The sequence below is a fragment of the Podarcis gaigeae genome, assembly GCF_964106915.1.
Source record: "Podarcis gaigeae genome assembly, chromosome: 11".
NCBI classification, from domain to species: domain Eukaryota; kingdom Metazoa; phylum Chordata; class Lepidosauria; order Squamata; family Lacertidae; genus Podarcis; species Podarcis gaigeae.
The window spans coordinates 29,974,254-29,994,151 of NC_139687.1; the positions used below are offsets into that span (position 1 = coordinate 29,974,254).

The window sequence follows — 19,898 nt, forward strand, 5'->3', positions numbered from 1 at the left end:
CTCCCTGCAGTGCCCTATCAGCTCAGCACCCAGGGCAGATGTACCAGTTGTTCCTCCCTAAATCCACCACTGTACACCATGTGGAACCTCTGCAACCAATTGAAAGTTATAGGTGCTTCTGGGTAACCTATGTGGGAAACAAAATGCTGAACTAGATGAACATGGATCCTGATCTAGCAAAACCGTTCTTGTGTGGTTATTAATTTAACCATTGCATCCTTTCTCTGCCTCGACCCTTTTAATCCTGCATAAAGAACACTGATATGTATGTAGATCGATTCAATGTATGTTTCCTTGGAAGTGAAGACCCACTGCCTTCAATGAGACTTGCTCCCAAGTACGCATACCCAAGATACCGATTACATTCCACATTGACTCTACATTAGAAGGGAGGGAATTTAATTGTCCATAGGTGCTGTTTTTGAAACATCAGTATGTAGTTGTACTCCCTGCAAGAACCTCACAATCACTGCCAAACACTTCAGATTGGTAATTTAAATAGGACAGTTTATAAATTATAGTCTAGATCTTGTTGGAAATACTCCTATTAGGTACTAAACACAATTAGCTTTGTGGCACCTTGGCAAAGGGACCTTTAGAAAGTGAATCCCATCAGGTTCTGCTTTCATATATGGATTATTTTAGCCTGCATTGCCTACCTAGATTATTTATTGTTATTATTATTATATTTTTATTTTTATTTTTCTATACCATCCTTCATCCAATCTTCACAGGGCAGTTTAGCTGTTTTATGAATGAGTCCTCTCTTTTCCATGAATTGGTTAGATATATTTAAAAATGGTCTATTTTGTGATTTGTATTGGTCATATAAAGTACACAAGATTATTTCTGGTGTGTAGGGTTGATATTTCAAACAGCAACAATCCAGACAGAAAAGTTGTTGAACTTTTTTTGGCAAAGTTGTTGAGATTTATTTATGGATTAAACGAATGTATGCCTTTAAAACGATTACTTGTGAGAACACTGCCTAATCAGAAATATGAAATGTGTAAGAGATAGAGACAAAAAGGGAGAGCCTAAGATCTGAAATTCTATTTCTGTTCATTTCTTATAGGTTATTGTAATCACTACAGTTTATTATAGCATGATCACAAAAGAGTGGAAGTGAATTTCTTTATAATTCAAATGCACATTCTTTCCTTCCTCCACCAGATATTACACTCCTTGGCCTAATTAGTTTCTCAGAAGCTGTAGAAAATGTAGCCCATTTCATTGCAATAAAAGAACAGTACTGTATTCAGGGTCATATCATTTCTTGCACAAAAAATATAAATGTGTACCAGTGATATGTTTGAGGGCAGTTCCTGGAAGACCCTTGTTTGACCAAATTAGCCATGTGTGAGATTTATCCAACTTTCAATATACCTCATAAAACCCTATGGATACTATTCTTTCACCTACTCATGGTCCCTTCCAACTCTATGATCTGATGAAATGGACTACGAGTGAAAGCTTCTACCAAAATCAATTTGTTAGTCTTTAAAGTGGTGTAAGCTTCAGTTTATGGGACGCAGGTGGCGCTGTGGGTTAAAGCCTCAGCGCCTAGGACTTGCCGATCGAAAGGTCGGCGGTTCGAATCCCTGCGGCGGGGTGCGCTCCCACTGCTCGGTCCCAGCGCCTGCCAACCTAGCAGTTCGAAAGCACCTCCGGGTGCAAGTAGATAAATAGGGACCGCTTACCAGCGGGAAGGTAAACGGCGTTTCCGTGTGCGGCTCTGGCTCGCCAGAGCAGCGATGTCACGCTGGCCACGTGACCCGGAAGTGTCTCCGGACAGCGCTGGCCCCTGGCCTCTTGAGTGAGATGGGCGCACAACCCCAGAGTCTGTCAAGACTGGCCCGTACGGGCAGGGGTACCTTTACCTTTACCTTTAAGCTTCAGTTTAATATGTAAATATTTATAAAATTTACATTCCAGAAAAAGAAGCAAGACCACTAAGAAAGACGACAAAGAGTAATCTTATACAGACTGGATGTCTGGCATCATCTGCATGGTTCTGACAATACAGTGGTACCTCCGGTTACAGACGTTTCAGGTTACAGACAATTCAGGTTTACAGACTCTGCTAACCCAGAAATAGTACCTCGGGTTAAGAACTTTGCTTCAGGATGAGAACAGAAATTGTGCTCCAGCGGCACGGCAGCAGCAGGAGGCCCCATTAGCTAAAGTGGTGCTTCAGGTTAAGAACAGTTTCAGGTTAGGAACGGACCTCCGGAACGAATTAAGTACTTAACCCAAGGTACCACTGTATCTCAATCTGCTAAATCTACTAAGAAAAAATCTCCCACCCTCATCAGTTCCCTCCCCTCTTGGAGATTCCATGACATTATCTCTCTTGGTCTTCGTCTCTTTCCAACTGCATTTTCAGTGGCCCTTTCTCCTTCTCATGTCTGAAAATATTTGGTCCTCCCTCTTCCTTCCCCCAAATCTTTTTCCCCTCCTATTTTATCTTCTTCCCTTTATTGGAAAAGAAGCAAATGCATTTTAATACTTTGATTTAAAAATGCACACTGGTAAAATTGTGCTCTGTTACACAACTGCATGACCTTTCTATTGCTGATAATAGTATTAGTACATATTCACACAGAGTACATATGATAAATTGGGAACACTCACTGTTCCCAATTTCAAACCTTGATTTTTTTATTTATGTTTTAAAGGTGGGAAGACTAGCAATATCTAAATCAGAATTTTTAGCATTTTGCCAAACCATATTTCCCAGTATTCTTTGGGTGAAAGTCTAAAGTGTTAGCAATATTAAACTGATACATGCTTGTAGTGTGTGTGTGTGTGTGTGTGTGTGTGTGTGTGTGTGTATCAGAGTCTTAAAAGCAATGAATTTGCCTTAGTATTCCTCGAGTTAGTATCCCAGACGCTCGTTAAACTGTCATTACTTTGAATGACGGCAAGCCAGTGGGTGTTATAAATACAATATACGAATGGTCTTCTATTCTGACTCTTTTCATGAAAGACTTCTTCTAACACTTACTGTAGCTGTTCTTGGTACAATTCCTGAATGGTTTCCCCCTAAACCACTCAGTGGGAGTGCAGCTGTGTGTCTTGTGGCTCTAGTCTGTATATCGAAGGAGTTCTGGCATCTTTCCAGCATCTTCAACATTTATATAATACTTCACAGCAGGCATTCCTCTTTCATCTGCAAGTAAAGCATTTTCTTCTTCCTACCCTGTAAGATTATCTCCTGCTATTAGTGACAGGCCTTGAAGCTCTCTTCCTCATACCAGAGTCCGCAAGAGGATTTGTTTTGAAATCTTATTGTTGATTTCATTCTAACCAATCTCTGCTCTGAAAGCATGGAAGAAAAACGAAGGTCTTCTTTCCCAGGGTTGTTGAGCTAATCTATGTGGTTGATTGATTCAAGTGTTTCTCGTAGCAAAACATGGAAGCTTGAGTTCAGGGGGCAAAATGGAATCTAAATCTAGTTGGTTTCAGCCTATGCTTTCAAAGTTCAATATACCTTGGAATATAGGAAAGAGCTTGGGGAAACAGACTTTAAAATATCGTATCTGAATTCATGGATTCAAAATTTGGAAAGATCCAAATCCATACTCTCCATACTGCTGATCAAAATTGCCACGCCCATTTTTGGGTTCCAATCTCTCATGGGAACCAGCAGATTCGCAGGCAAGTGCAAGACCAAAAAATGAGCATTTTGTGGTCCTGAGCTCACATGGGAGCCAACTAACTCACACTAGGGTACCAGGCCAGAAAACAGAACATTTCGGGATCCAATTGGGATCCATTTCAGGTGGCTTCTGCAATTCCAGAATGCCCTCCCTAAAACAAGGTGGTTGAGGGGTATGCTAGTCTCAACCACCATGAAAGGCTTAGAAGAGGAAGTGCTTCTCAGGAAGCTAGCAAAACAAAAACTTTATTCAGTAATGGCTAGCAGCCCCTGAACCTGGCGGGGTGGTCTATGGCCAAGGAGGTCATGTGTACTGGTTTTCTTCCCATCCACCTCCCTTGCAAAAGTGTGGAAACAAAATTACTGGAGTTGTACATGTAGTTAGTGCCTAAATAAACTGGAAAATGTCTAACCTTGGTCTAGGAGGGATCCCTGCTGCCACAATTTCTACTGCGGGTTAATGTCACAATAACCATACGTCCAGTGCCAAACAAGCTATAGCTTATGGCCCCACTCTCTTGGCAGGCCCCAAAAAATGTAAAGGAAAAAAACCGGGATGTACATTTCCAAAATGTAGGATAAAAAACAAATAAAATGGCTTTAGATATCTATTAGGTCCATAAATTGCCATATAGCATATATTCAACACAAAAAAACAGTGACAATTTGTTGTTGACAAAGCACAGCTGGATATATAAAGGGCCCCATTACCTTCAGTAGCTTAGGGCCTCATCAAACCTAAATCCAGTCCTGCATACCTCACTCAGAAGTCATAAGTAAGCCTCACTAGGTTCCATGAGGGTGACTCCCAGATAAGACATGAAGCCTGAATTGGCTAATCTTAAATGTGCCACAAAATGAGCAGAAAACATGGGCATTGATTTAGAGGGGATCCAAAATTTCGGGGTTACACATTAGTGAAGCTGACCAGAGGCAAAAGTGGGTGGAACAATGAATGTGACTCTTCTACGTTTCAGTTAGATGTTTCTACACTTGCGTGCACCTCTCCATCCAGGCATTGTCACAATTCAAGGACATGTCACAGCCAGGCCAAGTTACTTGACAGGTGTATGGAGTAGGTCTAGTGAAGGGGCATTGCCTAAGGAGACTCCCATGAGCTAGATACAGAGATTTGGGGGAATGCATTTTGCCCTAGCCTTGAGAATCCCCCACCTGTCAGGCTGTGACCCACTAGGTGAAGACCAATGGATTGTATGATTGTGGAACGAGGAAAGGATTGCAAAGGCGTCGCCACCCAACAGCAGTTTCAAAATTCAATTCACACAACTTAGGCTTTTCATAATTATCTGTGGCATTTCATAATTCCAAACAACATTTTCAACACAAATATGTGGCGATTATTATGAAAATGATTATGAGGTGATTATGAAAATGAATTGTGAGTACAAAAAAATATTATACGCCAGAAATAGCATAGAAAAAATATTTTCAAATAACTTGTAAGAATAAAAAAGCCTCATTAAATAGTGCAAGAGTTATATAGACTCACACGCCTTCTTTGAAACTAATATGAAGAAACCATTATGAAGGTGTTATGTAGGAATGTATTAACACCACTTGAGCCTAAACAGTCCATGCTGTAAAACTTCTCTTGGGCAGTTAATTAAAATCCACCCTTTTCAAAACTCAGAGGAATTTCAGTATTTTTCAGTCTCATGGGAAATATTAAGTAGGGGGAGGATGGGGAAAAAAATCATAGAATGCCACAATACTTAACATTCAGAAAATGAGTCGTTTTGAAATACTTTGCATGGACGATGGGATAAATATTCCAAGGTACTTGAAACCCTTTGGGGGAAATGTAACAGGGCTTAGCCATGGTGTGAAATTGCTATTGGAGTGGTGAATACCAATTATTTGTGATTTACTGTAATTTACTTGCAAACCCAAGGGCTTACCCTAAAGCAGTTGATATATGTATTAAATGAAGCATCAAGGGGTGGAGATGGGAAATACACGGGAAGATAGCAACATCAGAGAGTCAAACCATTTTCTCATTTATCCAGCTGCTATATGGAATCAAGCATTAACTATTTATTACTAAATGTCTAGGGTGGAAAAATAAGTTGGGGAGCAAATGTATAGAGCATTTTTCTTTTATCCAGGAGACTTTACTTTGGCAACTGTACTAGCAAATTAGTGCAAATAACTGAATGGGGAAAGATGCTATATAATAGCTAAAGGGAGGAAAGGGGGGAAAATGTCCAACTGCTCTCTGAACAGGGGCCAAACAAAACATGACACAATACATCTATGAATAGCATCCAGCGTGGATTTTTAAACATTTGTGGTAACCTCTTTAGTGGGGTAGGAATGAAGAGTCTCAATTTGGATCAGGCCCTAGTTCTGGGTGCTTTAAGCCTTTCCCACTGCACTATTTTCCTAATGGGGGGAGGGGTAATCTCCTTAATTTTGAATATAATTTGTTGTCAAGTTACTCCGTCAAACCTACAGAAGAAAAGAACAATTGGTCCAATAGCTGGTTACAGGCAATGGTGTAGCGTTGGTTGCTGGTGCCTAGGGCGAGGGCATGTACACACGGGGCACCATCCCAGCCCTCACCGCCGATGCTGACAGAGCAATTCCACCCCCACCAGAGCAAAACAGGGACACACTGAGCCGCCTGCCCAGCCACACAGGGGGAAGCCCAGCTAACCAACACAGCCCTTGGTTTGCACTCCCTCAAAAATGTGTGCCATGGCCACCCTAGCACCCCCACGCTACACTCCTGGTTACAGGTTTCATTAAAAAGTACTGAAATGATAGCTGAAAACTATAAGGTCCAAGAGGAAGGGTGAAATGCTCCTACTGGCTGATAGGATTGTGAGGTCACTGCTGTGTTTTTCCCTAGCTCTGGGAAACAGAAAAGGGACAGAGTGTTAGAGAACGGATGGCAGAAACTTGAGCAAAAGGAGAGACCATGGATGCCATGTAGTATGATGTCTTGTCTCCCATGTTTCAGGTAGGAAACCCCAGAGGAGCAAAGGAGATGGGGGAAGAGCAGGGCAGTTGTTTTTGAACTGTAGCAATATGAAGGAACAGCGTATGCATGCACACTCAACTGCCTAAGGCATCTGCAATCTCACAGGACAATTTTGCACGCCTAACAATTTTGCGCCCCACAACCATTGGGGTGAGGCAGAGGGGTAAATCCACTGTATCCAAACCCTATATATCCTACATATAGATATATAGGCATTGGGTACAACTCTGCCAAGCATTTGGTTGCCAAGTTTCTAGTATGTAAGTTTAGTTAATTTTGCGCTGCTGGTTGTATATACACACAGCAAATGTTTAAGGATTTTGTTTTGTGTTTTAAAAAAATCATTGTATGTCCCCATGGGAATTGGTAACAAGGGATCACACAGAAAATGTAACATATAAAGGTGCTAGATAGGATTTTGACTTTGATAATGTATAATATGTCAGTGGCATAGTGTGAGGGAGGCAAAGGGGTGGTTGCCCTGGGTGCAAAATTGTTAGTGCCGCAAAATTTCAACACCTGGTGCTGCCTCAATTCTGCTGTGTGCTTCAGCCGCTGGACCCCGTTGAAAACAGCTTCTCCATGCAAACCAGGAAGTGACCTCTCCAGACAATGGAACAACTTTTCTTATCTCTGCAGCTGCAATCTCCTTGGTGATGTGGACGCCACTAGGCAGCTGAATGTGCATGTGTAATTTGTCCGTTTCGCTCTTTCCCCCATGTGGTCTGGGCACTGGCAACCCAAGCTACACCACTGCGATATGCTGTCCTTGCTCCTGAGTTTTAGCTTTATTTTCCTACCGGCAGAACTTTTTTTCAAAAGGATTCCCCTAAGCTGCCCCAACGGGCTGATCCTGGCCTGAACCCTCTGTCCCGCTGCTGGGGAAGGTTCTGAGCCCTACTGCCTAGGACCTGTCTCTTCAGCCCAGCTCCAGGAAAATACAAAAAGAAAAGTGGTCCGTGTTTCCTTTTCCAAAGTCCCAAGGTCACGGAATTTAATAAAGGCTTGTGACATGCATATAGAAGACAACAGAGTGGCCCAACAGCCATGGAAGCAGCACAAATATATTAAAACATGGAAAATTCCAACTGTGAGTCATATTTTCACATGTGGTTAACACATCCAACCATGAACAGTTTCAGACTGATGTAACTGCTGAAATACAACCGCTGAAACCCAGACACCTTACCAAAGACACGTTTCCTTAAACTGATACTTGCAGGGGGGGGGGGGAGCCATAATTATCACAAATAGTTTATGGCATATGCTCACAATCAGCTGGGATGACGACATCAAGTCACAAACAAATCCTCTAACAGCACCCAACTAACATAGCAAGATGTATGGACAGCCTAAGGTAGAGATACTGTAAGGAGCATTGCTGGCCAACATGCAGCCTCGACTTATTAGCTGTCCTGGATAACCTTCACAGAAAGTGTGCTGGAAAACGCTAGGTAATAATACAGTCACCTGTTCACAAATTTAAAAAGTTATTGTGCTTACTCTTTCTATTGCCAAACTGCAAATGAGAAAACTGTTCATACAGTTGTTTTGCAAAATCTAACAGACGTGATATTTCAGATTCGGGTAGGTAGCCATGGTGGTCTGACGCAGTCAAAATAAAAATAATAATAATAGTAAATTGTCCAGTAGCACCTTGTAGACCAACTAAGTTTTTTTCTGGTATAAGCTTTCGTGTGCATGCACACTTCTTCATATATGATTATGATATTTCAGATTTTAAAAATTATTAAGACTCTGGTGAATTAATACAGATGACTGAATTAATACTGCCCTGTTTGGGCACATTGCTCTAGGTGGGCTGGTAGTAGGAGGCTGTGTCAAGAGTAAGATGTCACAGAGGAGGATGGCAGGGAAAGCTTTCTCCAAACAGGAGGCAAACTATAGTTTCACTTAACTCCCCAAATGGAGCATCCCTCATTATACAGTGGTACCTCGGGTTACATACGCTTCAGGTTACAGACTCTGCTAACCCAGAAATAGTACCTCGGATTAAGAACTTTGCTTCAGGATGAGAAAAGAAATCATGCTCTGGCGGCATGGCAGCAGCAGGAGACTCCATTAGCTAAAGTGGTGCTTCAGGTTAAGAACAGTTTCAGGTTAAGAACGGACCTCTGGAATGAATTAAGTACTTAACCCGAGATACCACTGTTGACTCAAATGTTTGCAGATGAAAAATAAGGATATAGTGTACCTACACTCAAAACCAAGAGAGACAAACTAATTATAATTTGTAGCTACCTTATTCCTACTCCAGTAGTCATTTAAGGGCCATGAGAATTATGCATGTTTCAAGAAAAGGCTTAGAGGAAATAATCTAACTTCTCTTTCTTGGGCTGACTGCCTTCTCTCCCAGCTAACAAGTCCAAAATGTCAGTGAGCCCAACATCACCCTTAGATTCTATTAAGGAGTCTATCCCTCACTCTCACTTGACAGACAGCTTCTCAGGCCCAGCTGTCAAGTTTGCCAGATCACTTTTGTCACAGTCTATATTATGCTGATTTTGTTTTTCACAACACTAAGGGTGTGGGGAGAAGGAATATTATACCTTGTTTTTAGCTCTCTGATTCAAACTGAAGTGTTAAATACTGGGCAGAATACATCATTTTGCAGGATTAGACACAACAGATTGAGGAGAAATGTGCTTATTTCTGTTGTATTCATTGATGTGGTTATTCTGTTCTAGTGTTAGGCAAACAGTGCTTCTTAGAAATTGGTCTACTTACAAGTCTTACCTGACTTCAACCACAAGGTGGCACTCAATACTAGTTAATACTGCATTTTTAAGTGCATAGGTTCAAAAAGGTTCAGTGTATGAACTTTTTTTAAGTATGTAGGTTCAAAAAGGAACTAATTGCTTTGCAGAGAGTGGGGGGTGATAGGGGGTGAACTAAATATTGAGGTTGGTCTCTCCCCCACCAATATGAATGCAATGAGATCTGCACCACCACGGAAAAGGAGGCTCTGGAAAGGGCAAATGTCGCAAAGGGAAGTCACATTTGATGAGTCCTTGTAGCAAGAATTAAGGAAATGGAAAAGTCCCATGAGGAAGCCTCTAAAACTCTCTAGATGGTTGTATCCTGACAATATTGCTAACAGTCATCAACCATGCATCACTACCATCTCATGATGAGCCCTAACTTAATGGCAGAGAATATCTAAAATTCCAGAGGCCAGAAGCCTGCAATAACATCCGCGTGAGACCTTGAGCAGTTCACATCAGGCAGGGTGAGAGAGTATTGGGTGGAATGCTGGTGTTAAGATCCCACATGGTTGATGTGGGTGGGGGTGTATACAATCACAACACCCAGATATTTCCAAATGCAGTATTGCTTACAAATTACTCGTTTTCCTTGAGTCTGAGGGATCAAGGGATCGTTAGAATTTTATTTTTGTCCATTGTCAATTAAATTAAATTGAGAGAGTACTGCAAAGTTTGCGGCTAATGTAATATCATGGCTACATTATGTCATAAGACACTGAGAACATTCAGTTTGCGTCGCGTAGGCAAGTCAGTTTGGCCAATCATGGTTCCAGACGGGCAGTGGCAGTTGGTGAGAGCGAAACAGCTTTCCTTGGCGGACTGGAGTGAAGACTTGGACTTGCAAGTCAGTGATGGGGGGGGGGGTGTCGGACGGAGCCGATCGGCAGACCTTAGCAATGTGGCCCCTTGTGGAACACGATTGGCCAAACCGACTTGCCTACGCGACGCAAGCTGAACGTCAAATGGAGAAGTGTAATCATAGAGCAAAAACAAACTCCTATACTGTCTGCCTCCATTGAGGAGTATCGATATCCCCCACAGCTGCTGTGATTCTACAAAAATGCAGTAAAGTATAAAACAACACTGCCTGAACATGCAGCAGGAGGAGGAATGGGGCTGTTCACAAGGTATTCTGATTCCTTAGCTTTAAATTGTCCTCTTTTCTACAGATCAGAGCTGGAAATTAAGAAGATCAGAGTACACCAGACCCACCAAGTGTCCCTATTTTCCATGAACAGTCTTGGATTTACAGAAGCCATCCCGGTTTCTGATATGATCCTAGAATGCCCTACTTTTCCTTAGAATATCTCTGTTTTCATCTGTTATGGAAATTACGGGGGGGGACATCTTTAAAGTTGTTAAATGTTACAGATATTATGCATAAATGCATCCTTTTGACTTGACAGTTCAGGGAAGTTACCTAGCTTTAAAAATCATATAAAATCAACTCCTTTGCCAGTTTCCTCCATTCCAACGCTATTTTGCCCTTGGAAAAGGGACTCCAGGAAGTGCCCAGAGGTGACAATTGCTGAGCTGATGGTTGGCCAAGGAAAGCCTAATCCCATCACCAGACTTGCCAAGGGGTCCAGACATGCAAAGGAAGTTCTATTGTACTTTGGGTGGTGGGACTTCAGAGGTGTTTGCCCATGCTAATCTTATACCTGGGTCTTGCTCTGACATGTCTGCTTATGCTAATCTTGTACCAAGGACTTGTCTGGACATGTTTGCCAAGGTTTAACTAGTGTAACCCCTGTCTACCCCTCCCCTTTTGTGACATGTCAGTGATGTAGCAATGATGTAGCAATAATGCTGTACGAACTGTATTCTGGGATATGGTGGGAAAGTTTTAAAAGTCCTTGTCACCCCATCCTCGGGGTTCAAAATTCCTCTTTGAACATGTTGCGCACTAAACTTTGGTCTACAGCTATTTGCTCTGGTTGGTAGCTGGACTCCTTCCTTTATTCCACAGGGACCCGCGGGCTCTGACCAATGAGCTGGGTGACTGAGCAACCTTGCACCTAGATTTTTCCATAACACATGCGAGAAATGTTGGATATGGAGTTATGTGAGCCAAGGAGATAAGGAGCCAAAAAGATAAGTAACTATACAGCTTTTAGAAGAAAGAAGCTGGCACTCTTTCTGTCATTTTTCTGCTTAAAATCTCCCCCTAGGTAGTAGTAGTAGTAGTTTTATATACCACCCTATACTCGTAGATCTCATGGCGGATCACAGCACAAAATCACAATACAAAAACACATGATACATAATAAAAACAAAGACAACCCAATAATCCCCCCCCCAACCACAACACATTTTGAAAGGCCTGGTTCAAGAGGAAGGTTGTTGCCTGGCACCTAAAGAGAAACACTGGCCACTCAGTGCTCCAATTGGAGAACAGCCTTTACCAAAGGTTTCACGGGTTTTGAAGACACTCGAACTCGGGACGAAAGAGAGAAACGTGCTAAGAGGAAGGCACACTTGATAAACCCTCACCATGATCAGCTCTCGCCTGGAAACCTACGTCCCCACTGTGGAAGGACTTGCAGCTCCAGAATTGGCTCCATGGTCACTTACGGACTCACTTTTAAAACCTTGTTTATGAATGAATGAATGAACTTTATTACAGTCACAGACCAGGATTTAAAAAAGCATATCAATAAAGTAGCAGTTAGGATTTTTTTTAACCGATAATTGTTAGAGCAAATGAGGACAAAGAAACAGGCATAGGATAAAACATCTGAATAAAATACAATATTAAACACGGATAATGGATGGATAAAAACTGATAATTAAAACAGATAAGAACTAAAAACAAAGACACGCAGTTAAAACAACTATAATAGGCTGCAGAGTAGAAGCCTCTGAAATGAAGACACTCACAACATTAGAAACTGCTGTGCAAATATGGTTAAAACAGACAATTAAAACAATGTACAACAATAAATTTAGAAACAATGTACAACATTGCTTCTCGGCCTTTTGGCTAAGATCAAGTGTCGTATCCGTGTTTATGGAAGACAATCTTACTTGGCTACGAGTGATCACCAAAAAAGATGATGATAATGAAAGCACCCGCTGAACCTCCCGAGGGAGACCATTCTACAAATGGGAGGCCACTGCAGAAAAGACCCATCCACGTGTTGCCACCTGTCTTGAACCCCTGGCTTACCTGGCAGCAAATCAGTATGTCAAGCTCCCAATGCAGGGTCAATCCATGTGTCCAAAGTCCAAATCAAAGCACAGTCCCATAGAGATCCTGGCGCTTCCAAGCTGAGGTCCATCAACATGGGCAGTTGAGCAGACGCAGCACCTCAGCTCTGCAGCCGTTTTATACCTTGCATGCTGATTCCAGCATCTGGGTTTGATGAGGCATGTGACCCTCACCTGTTCTGAGCCTACTCCAGCTAAGGAATCACACACCTCCTCCCAGAATTAGTGAGCCCCACCTGGACAGCTAAGGAGCTGGGCTGTGGGCCCTTGCCAGTCTCATTCTCCTTGAGCATACCTTCCACTGCTCTCTATGCCTCAGAGTCTGCCATGTTTGTGGAGACAGGAGCCTCTCTGACTCTCTTGATGGGCCCTACTGCTCTGGTTCCTGCGCACTGACCCCCATCCCCCTGCCATCCTCTATCACCCCATGAGTACTTCCTACGCCAACCTCTCCTTCACCACCCCCAGCTTGCCCCGGTGTGTCCCAGTCCCAGCTATACCCCACTCCAAGATCTACTTCCTCCTTCCCATTGTCCTACCTGTTCATGACACCATCCGTCTGACACCACAAGATGATCTCAGGGCCTTGGTATATGCAGAGAGGCAATATTTCAGTTATTGAGGTAGCTTATTGCCCCTGAAAGTGGCATTAGTAGGAGACAGCATGCCAGGGGAGGCAGTTTTCAGCTGAATATGACAGTAGATTTTTCTCTAAATAACTGGCTCTCAGAGATAGGTTGATGTCATAAAGCTAGGTAGGCAGTTATAATGATGAGATGATGTCACAATGCAAACCTTATATGGCTTCTCTGCTACTCTTCAAAGCTGTGCGCTACTTAGCACAATAAGGGGATTTTCTCTCTTGTTATCTTGATCTGCAAGACACAAAAATCTATATTGTATTCAGCCAGTTGCACCCTGGCTTCCAGAAAGTAGTGTTTGTTTAATTTCATTAACAAGGGTGCTAGCTACCTTGTTCTGGGCAATCTATAGAGAAATATTGCAGTTACCACTGCAGGTAGACTTGGCCTGAGAACTCTCTGGCTTCACCTGGTCTCTTTGTTTTTTCTTCCCCAAGGAAAAGGTGAACATGAGAAGCAAGGCGTTTGTGGAGTCTAAGACATCATCTTCACCTTGCAATGGCTCCCTAGGATTACACAGCAGGGAAAAGGAGATAGCAGAACAACATCCCCTTCTCCCAGCTAGATCCCTGTCTAGTACAGCTGGCAGACGAGTCCCAAAAGCTAAGGCCAGCATAAAGGTAAAGGTAAAGGGACCCCTGACCATTAGGTCCAGTCGTGGCTGACTCTGGGGTTGCGGCACTCATCTCGCTTTATTGGCCAAGGGAGCCGGTGTACAGCTTCCAGGTCATGTGGCCAGCATGACTAAGCTGCTTCTCATGAAACCAGAGCAGCACACGGAAACGCCGTTTACCTTCCCGCCGGAGCAGTACCTATTTATCTACTTACACTTTGACATGCTTTTGAACTGCTAGGTTGGCAGGAGCAGGGACCGAGCAACGGGAGCTCACCCCACTGTGGGGATTCGAACCGCCAACCTTCTGATCAGCAAGTCCTAGGCTCTGTGGTTTAACCCACAGCGCCGCGTCCCTAAGGCCAGCATACATGTGTCATAAACGAGTCGGTCTGAGAAGAGGCACTTTTAAAGGTAGGATTCAAATGACTAAAATTGCATTTGGCAAGTTGCTGCAGCAACATGTTCCCCATTTGTAAAATTGGAATTGTGTAACTTGATCCAATGTCCTCTTGGAAGCAAGATCCAGTGACTTGGAGCTTCCTTCCAAGTACAGTAAAATGTCTTTAAATCTGGAGATCGACTTTCCAGGCTTAAGTTGAGGAGACCAGCACTGAGCAGACCATTGCCCTCCAGAGGTTGCTAGACTACAACTCCCAGGATCCCTGGGACTGATGGGAGTTTGAGTCCAGTAGCATATGAAGGACAGCAGGGTAGGCAAATTCACAAAACCTAAATGTAACAATTTGTTTTCAGTATAACAGCAGGTGGCAGTATGCACAAGTAATAAATGGCACACACACACACACATTAACATGAAATCCCTTTATCTATTCTATTTAGAAACCAGCAAATGATCTTTTTATGCAGAAAAAAACCTGCACAAATTGCAAGTTTTAAAAATATATTTTATTCCACTCTCATTATTCCAGCACACTGTACAATGAAATCTTAAGTGGTGTGAGTTGAACGAGAAATATTAGTTTTGTGAGTTTGCCACAAGGTGGCGAGGCAACACTACAATTGTTTAATGAGACAGGGGGAAAGCAATTAAAATGGTTCAGAATGACTTTTATGGTGGCAACAGTTGGTCAGTCACAAAAGTTTGATATGGATCTTTTCTATTTTGTCCCTCAGTATACATTTCCCACAGAAAGGCTTTAACATTTAACATCAGAACTGGAGAATATTCTGATAGAGCCATTTAGATCATGATAATTCCTGGCAATGAGTCCTCCTACAGTAAACAGGTCAGCTACCATCAGCTGTGTTTTAACCCTGCCCAACTTTTGACTGTTCCATATTTAAAATGCTTCAGTGCAGCTGAGCATCATCAGTTCTTGGCACTTTGGGAAGGGAAGAGGTGGCTAGCCGGAGCCAGTCATCCATCAACAAACACAACCCCCAAGAGCCACACAGCACAGAATTATGTTGAGTAAGGAAGCCATCTCAGACACATAAATAACTTCAGGCTGAAGTCCTATAAACACTTAACTGGGAGAAAGCTCCATTGGAATCAACAGGACTTGCTTCTGAGTAGATATCAATAGAATTTGCACTTTTAATAAAATTATAATTAACAAATACAAATATAATGAATTGAAAAAACGTTTTAAAGAACTTTTCCAAAAAACACACATACAAACTAGAGTCCTTTTTGCTAGAGATAATTCAGATGGAAATTCCCAGGTGTCAAAAAAGGTTATTTATATATGCTACTACGGCGGCCTGTGTTTTGTTAGCCCAAAAATGGAAAACAAGTGAGGTCCCAACCAAAGAAGAATGGCAACTTAAACTGATGGAATATGTGCAGCTTGCAGGTCTAGCTTATAGAATAAGAGAACAAGAAGAACATTTGTTTAAAGAAGATTGGAAAAATGTTTATTGAATATATGGGAGGAAATTGTGTGCACTTGAAAATGTTGGCAGAATTAAGATAAATTCAACAGTGTAAATAAGTTTTGATGGAAGTAATAATGGAATACTGAATGGTTTAGGTTCTATAAAATATGCAGGGATTTATGCTATGCAAAACGAACCATGGAAAGAGAAGAAGGAAAGTCATTGATATTTTAAGGTTGTATAAATGAATATTCTAAAGTCTAAAGCAGAATAAATAAATAAATAAGAATTTGCACTTTAAGCAGCAGCTCCAAACTGCTTATGTAGAGTAGGGAGATTGCTGAATCTATAGAAGGAAGGTGACTGGAAACAAAGCCAACATTTCCCATTATCTTTATAGCATAAGAGTTCCCAATGCAGTTTCCCATCTTATGCTAAAGAGAGAAGTGGAAAAGAAAACAAGTGTGTAGAGTTATGAGGGAGGTCACAGTGAGTGTGGGCATCTTGTACTTGTTTCTTCCACAATTCAACATTTAAAAAATACAAGATACCTGTATTCCAGTACCGTGTGTGTGTGTGTGTGTGTGTGTGTGTGTGTGTATTCTATGCCGTCACACCTATCACTGTGGAGGATGTAGAAAACCACAGGCTACAAACAAGGCAAGCAAGAAGGGTTGTAAGTTTGTAATCCTCAATGAAATTTTTGTCTCTTTCAAAATGTCTGCACAGGCATGCATGGCATCTCTACAACATGTGTCTGCATTCCAAACTGCTACAGAAAGTGTTTTTAAAAGTAACTATGGCTGCACTTACAGATGGCACTTTATTCTGGAATCAATAGAGAAGGAAAACTTGTTTTTTCTATGTAGTCCACACGCAATCCAGATCTATTGCATGTTTTTTGCCCATGAAAAGCACTTCATGAGAAGCTGCTGCGATGGAGTACTAAAAGGTCCAAGTCTGCCATTTGAGCAGCTCCTGCATAAAAATGCCATGTAGCAGAACTCTGGTCTAGTCTTGGGTTTAGCACTTTCAGGTTGGGTTTAAGGGACCCCTGACCATTAGATCCAGTTGTGACCAACTCTGGGGTTGTGTCACTCATCTCGCTTTACTGGCCGAGGGAGCCGGCATACAGCTTCCGTATCATGCGGCCAGCATGACTAAGCCGCTTCTGGCGAACCAGAGCAGCACACAGAAACGCTGTTTACCTTCCCGCTGGAGTGGTACCTATTTATCTACTTGCACTTTGATGTGCTTTCGAACTGCTAGGTTGGCAGGAGCAGGGGCTGAGCAACGGGAGCTCACCCCGTTGCAGGGATTCAAACCGCCGACCTTCTGATCGGCAAGTCCTAGGCTCTGTGGTTTAACCCACAGTGCCATGTTTTTTGCACTGCGCATGACAGAAATCAACTCTTAAGGTCATGGGGCTATAAAAAGGAATTTTTAAAGGAAATATAGGCTTGGTTCACGGTTTACATGGCAGATTACCTGCAAATGTACATCTTTATGGGGAGGAGGTTGTGGCTGCTTTGCTCCTCCTCCAGCCTATTATTATTATTATTATTATTATTATTATTATTATTATTATTATTATTTTGTCCTCCTGATGCACTGAGCTAACTGAAGGTTTGACTTAGCATGTTTTCCAAACTGGGATTTGTGGTTAAGCTCTCTCTTCAGTAACCATGAGCTGTAGCCAAGAACAAGTTGCTTTTCTCTTCCCAAGGCTTGCCATGTTGTGCAAACTAGACCTTGGTGCCTCCATGTTACGTAAGATGTAGTAAGCGAGACTAATCACAGTCTGCAATCCTTGGACTTCTTGAAAGAGGGAGGGAGAATCTATGACTCATTCATATCTTATGAGAAGCAATGTTGAAGGTGTTGCTGTACACTGTGTTACTTTGGTCACATCTATAAAGAGGAACAACTTAGGGTTCCCAAACAACATAGGCTGCGTATATACAAAATTATTTGTAGCACAAAGGTGTGGTTTTTCTCCATCTGGAACCTTCATGCTTATCCTCAACATGCTGCTTTTAATCTAGATCGACTCTAGCTCCTGCTGTCCACTAGGGTGTGTGTAGTTACTTTGAAAACACTTCCCTTGAACAGGTTATCCATGCCTTTCCCTCTCTATGTCCCAGGTCAACAAAGAAGGTGACTGTGATCTTGATATACACCCAATGAAATAATTGAACTGGTGTGGAATGGATTCACTCCCTATTGCTGGAACCACCTACCTACATATGTTTACAAATGGACACGCTGTGCAGTAATGCAGAAACAATTTTCTGAGATCATACGGAATCATGTTTTGGGCCCAAGTTGTGCAGGGCTTTGCAAATCAGCACAAGACTAGAAAGGCTTCTCCCTGAGCTGTCCATGATGTCAGTGGGTAAGGCATTGTGAGTTCCCTGAGTGACCGTCTATGAGACCAGGCTGGTTTCCTTCCTGAGCTAGCTGTGGTATCCAGGCAGAAAGGGGCTAGTCAGTGGGACAGGCTTTATGACTTCAGTGTCTCTAAGGCCAGGCAGGCTGACACCTGATGTCAGTGGGCAAAGCTTTGTGACTTCACCTCTCCAGGCTGCATCCCCATCCCACTCTGCTTGCCTGAACTGCCCAGGTAGAGACACTGGGCCCTGAGTAAGTATCTATAGGATGTGTCTGCAGATATGATCTCCAGGCAGTATGTGTGTGTGCGCGAGCAGGGAAGAAAGGGACAGAGAGATTATAGGTGGGGGGTGAGTAGGGGGAGGCAGGGGGCAGTGGCTGGGGCGGTGCATGCTTCTGCCTCCTGCTACCCTGGTCCTTAAGCTGAATACAACTGTATTCAGCCATAAAATGGAGTTCTCCTTCTCCTTTGCAAATGAAGGGTCCATAGGAAGGTATGTAGATGAAGGGGCAAAGCATGCAACTGGGGCCAGGAAAATCCCCCAGGCCAGCATGTTCAGGGAGGGCCGTATGAAAGGGATTTGAGACCCTGTCAATCGGTTTAGACAATGGTGAGGTCTCTATAGAGCACTGTTCTGTCTGAAGGAAAGGCAGCTTGAAAGGTGGCAGGTGAGGCTTAATCCCAGGGAGGAGGTGTACGTAGGAAGGGTGAAAGTGCCCAGGAGTGAGGGGAGGGGAAATTTAAGGCTGGGGTGGCAGATGCAATTGAGTGGGGACTAAACTGAAGCCACTGAAGGCAGGGGTCTCATAGACAGAAAAGCTTATGCCCGGTTGCAGTGGCAGTAGGGTGAGGTAGGAAAAAAAGTGCCGGAACTGCCCCCCTGAGAACTTTGGACTTTCCACAAAGGTGTGTGTGTCACTTCAGTTTGGTGTCACTTCAGTTTCTTCAAGTAAAGGTTGGGAGGCTGAGGCCACAGAGCTCAATAGCACGGTTCCCGGTTTTTCTGGTGTGAGTTCGGCTCCCAGAGAAGCTATACTCCTGGGAAACTCCCTTTGCCTCTCTCATGAGTGCCCAAGAGTTAAAGCAGAAAGGAATAGAAGCTTTAAAAATGCTTACGTGCCCTGGCGCTTGCTCGAAATGGCGCACAGAGTTCTTCTCTGCTCCACACCCGTTTTAAGTTGAGGCAGCAAGCTCAGCCTTGTGCTGCTCATCTGAGAACTGAATTTTCGGCTGGCGGGGAAAGGCCTGGAAGTTCATAACATGTATTGACATCCAATGAAGCTGCTGAGTTTCAGAACAGATTTTTTTTAAAGTACTTATTCATGCAGTACATAGTCAAACGCACAGGAAGCAGTGGTGGCCACCAACCAGGATGGTTTTAAAAGAGGATTAAACAGAGTAGAAGTAGTATGCTTCTGAATAACAGATACTGGACACTGCAGTAAGGTGGAGTGCTCTTGTGCTCCTCAGGTCCTGATTAAAAGTTCCCATAGGCATCTGACTGGCCACTGTGAAAACAGGATGTTGGACTAGATGGGCCGTTGGCCTCATCCAGCAGCCTCTTTTTATGTTCTTAGCATTCAAAGAACAGTTAAAAACATTATCTCAGTTAGTGATTTCAGGGTTGTCAGCCATTAAATGCCTGGGCAAATAGAAATGTTTTAAAAATCCCCCCTGAAAGACAATTTATAAGAAGCACATAAATACACTATTACAACTTAAGAGGGCAGGTGTGCAACAAATGGTGCT

At 42.9% G+C, this 19,898-nt stretch overlaps 1 long non-coding RNA gene across 4 annotated transcripts in view; it reads right to left on the minus strand.

Annotated features, from left to right (window-relative positions):
- Positions 1 to 19,898, minus strand: part of LOC310827376 — a 481,425-nt gene that overhangs the window by 459,314 nt on the left and 2,213 nt on the right. For 3 of the 4 annotated variants that reach the window (XR_014556310.1, XR_014556311.1, XR_014556313.1), the window contains exon 2: positions 13,201 to 13,536. This is a non-coding gene — a long non-coding RNA (uncharacterized lncRNA). Of the gene's footprint in view, positions 1 to 13,200; positions 13,537 to 19,265; positions 19,434 to 19,898 lie in introns of all 4 variants that reach the window. The other variant, XR_014556312.1, reaches the window with a different exon arrangement.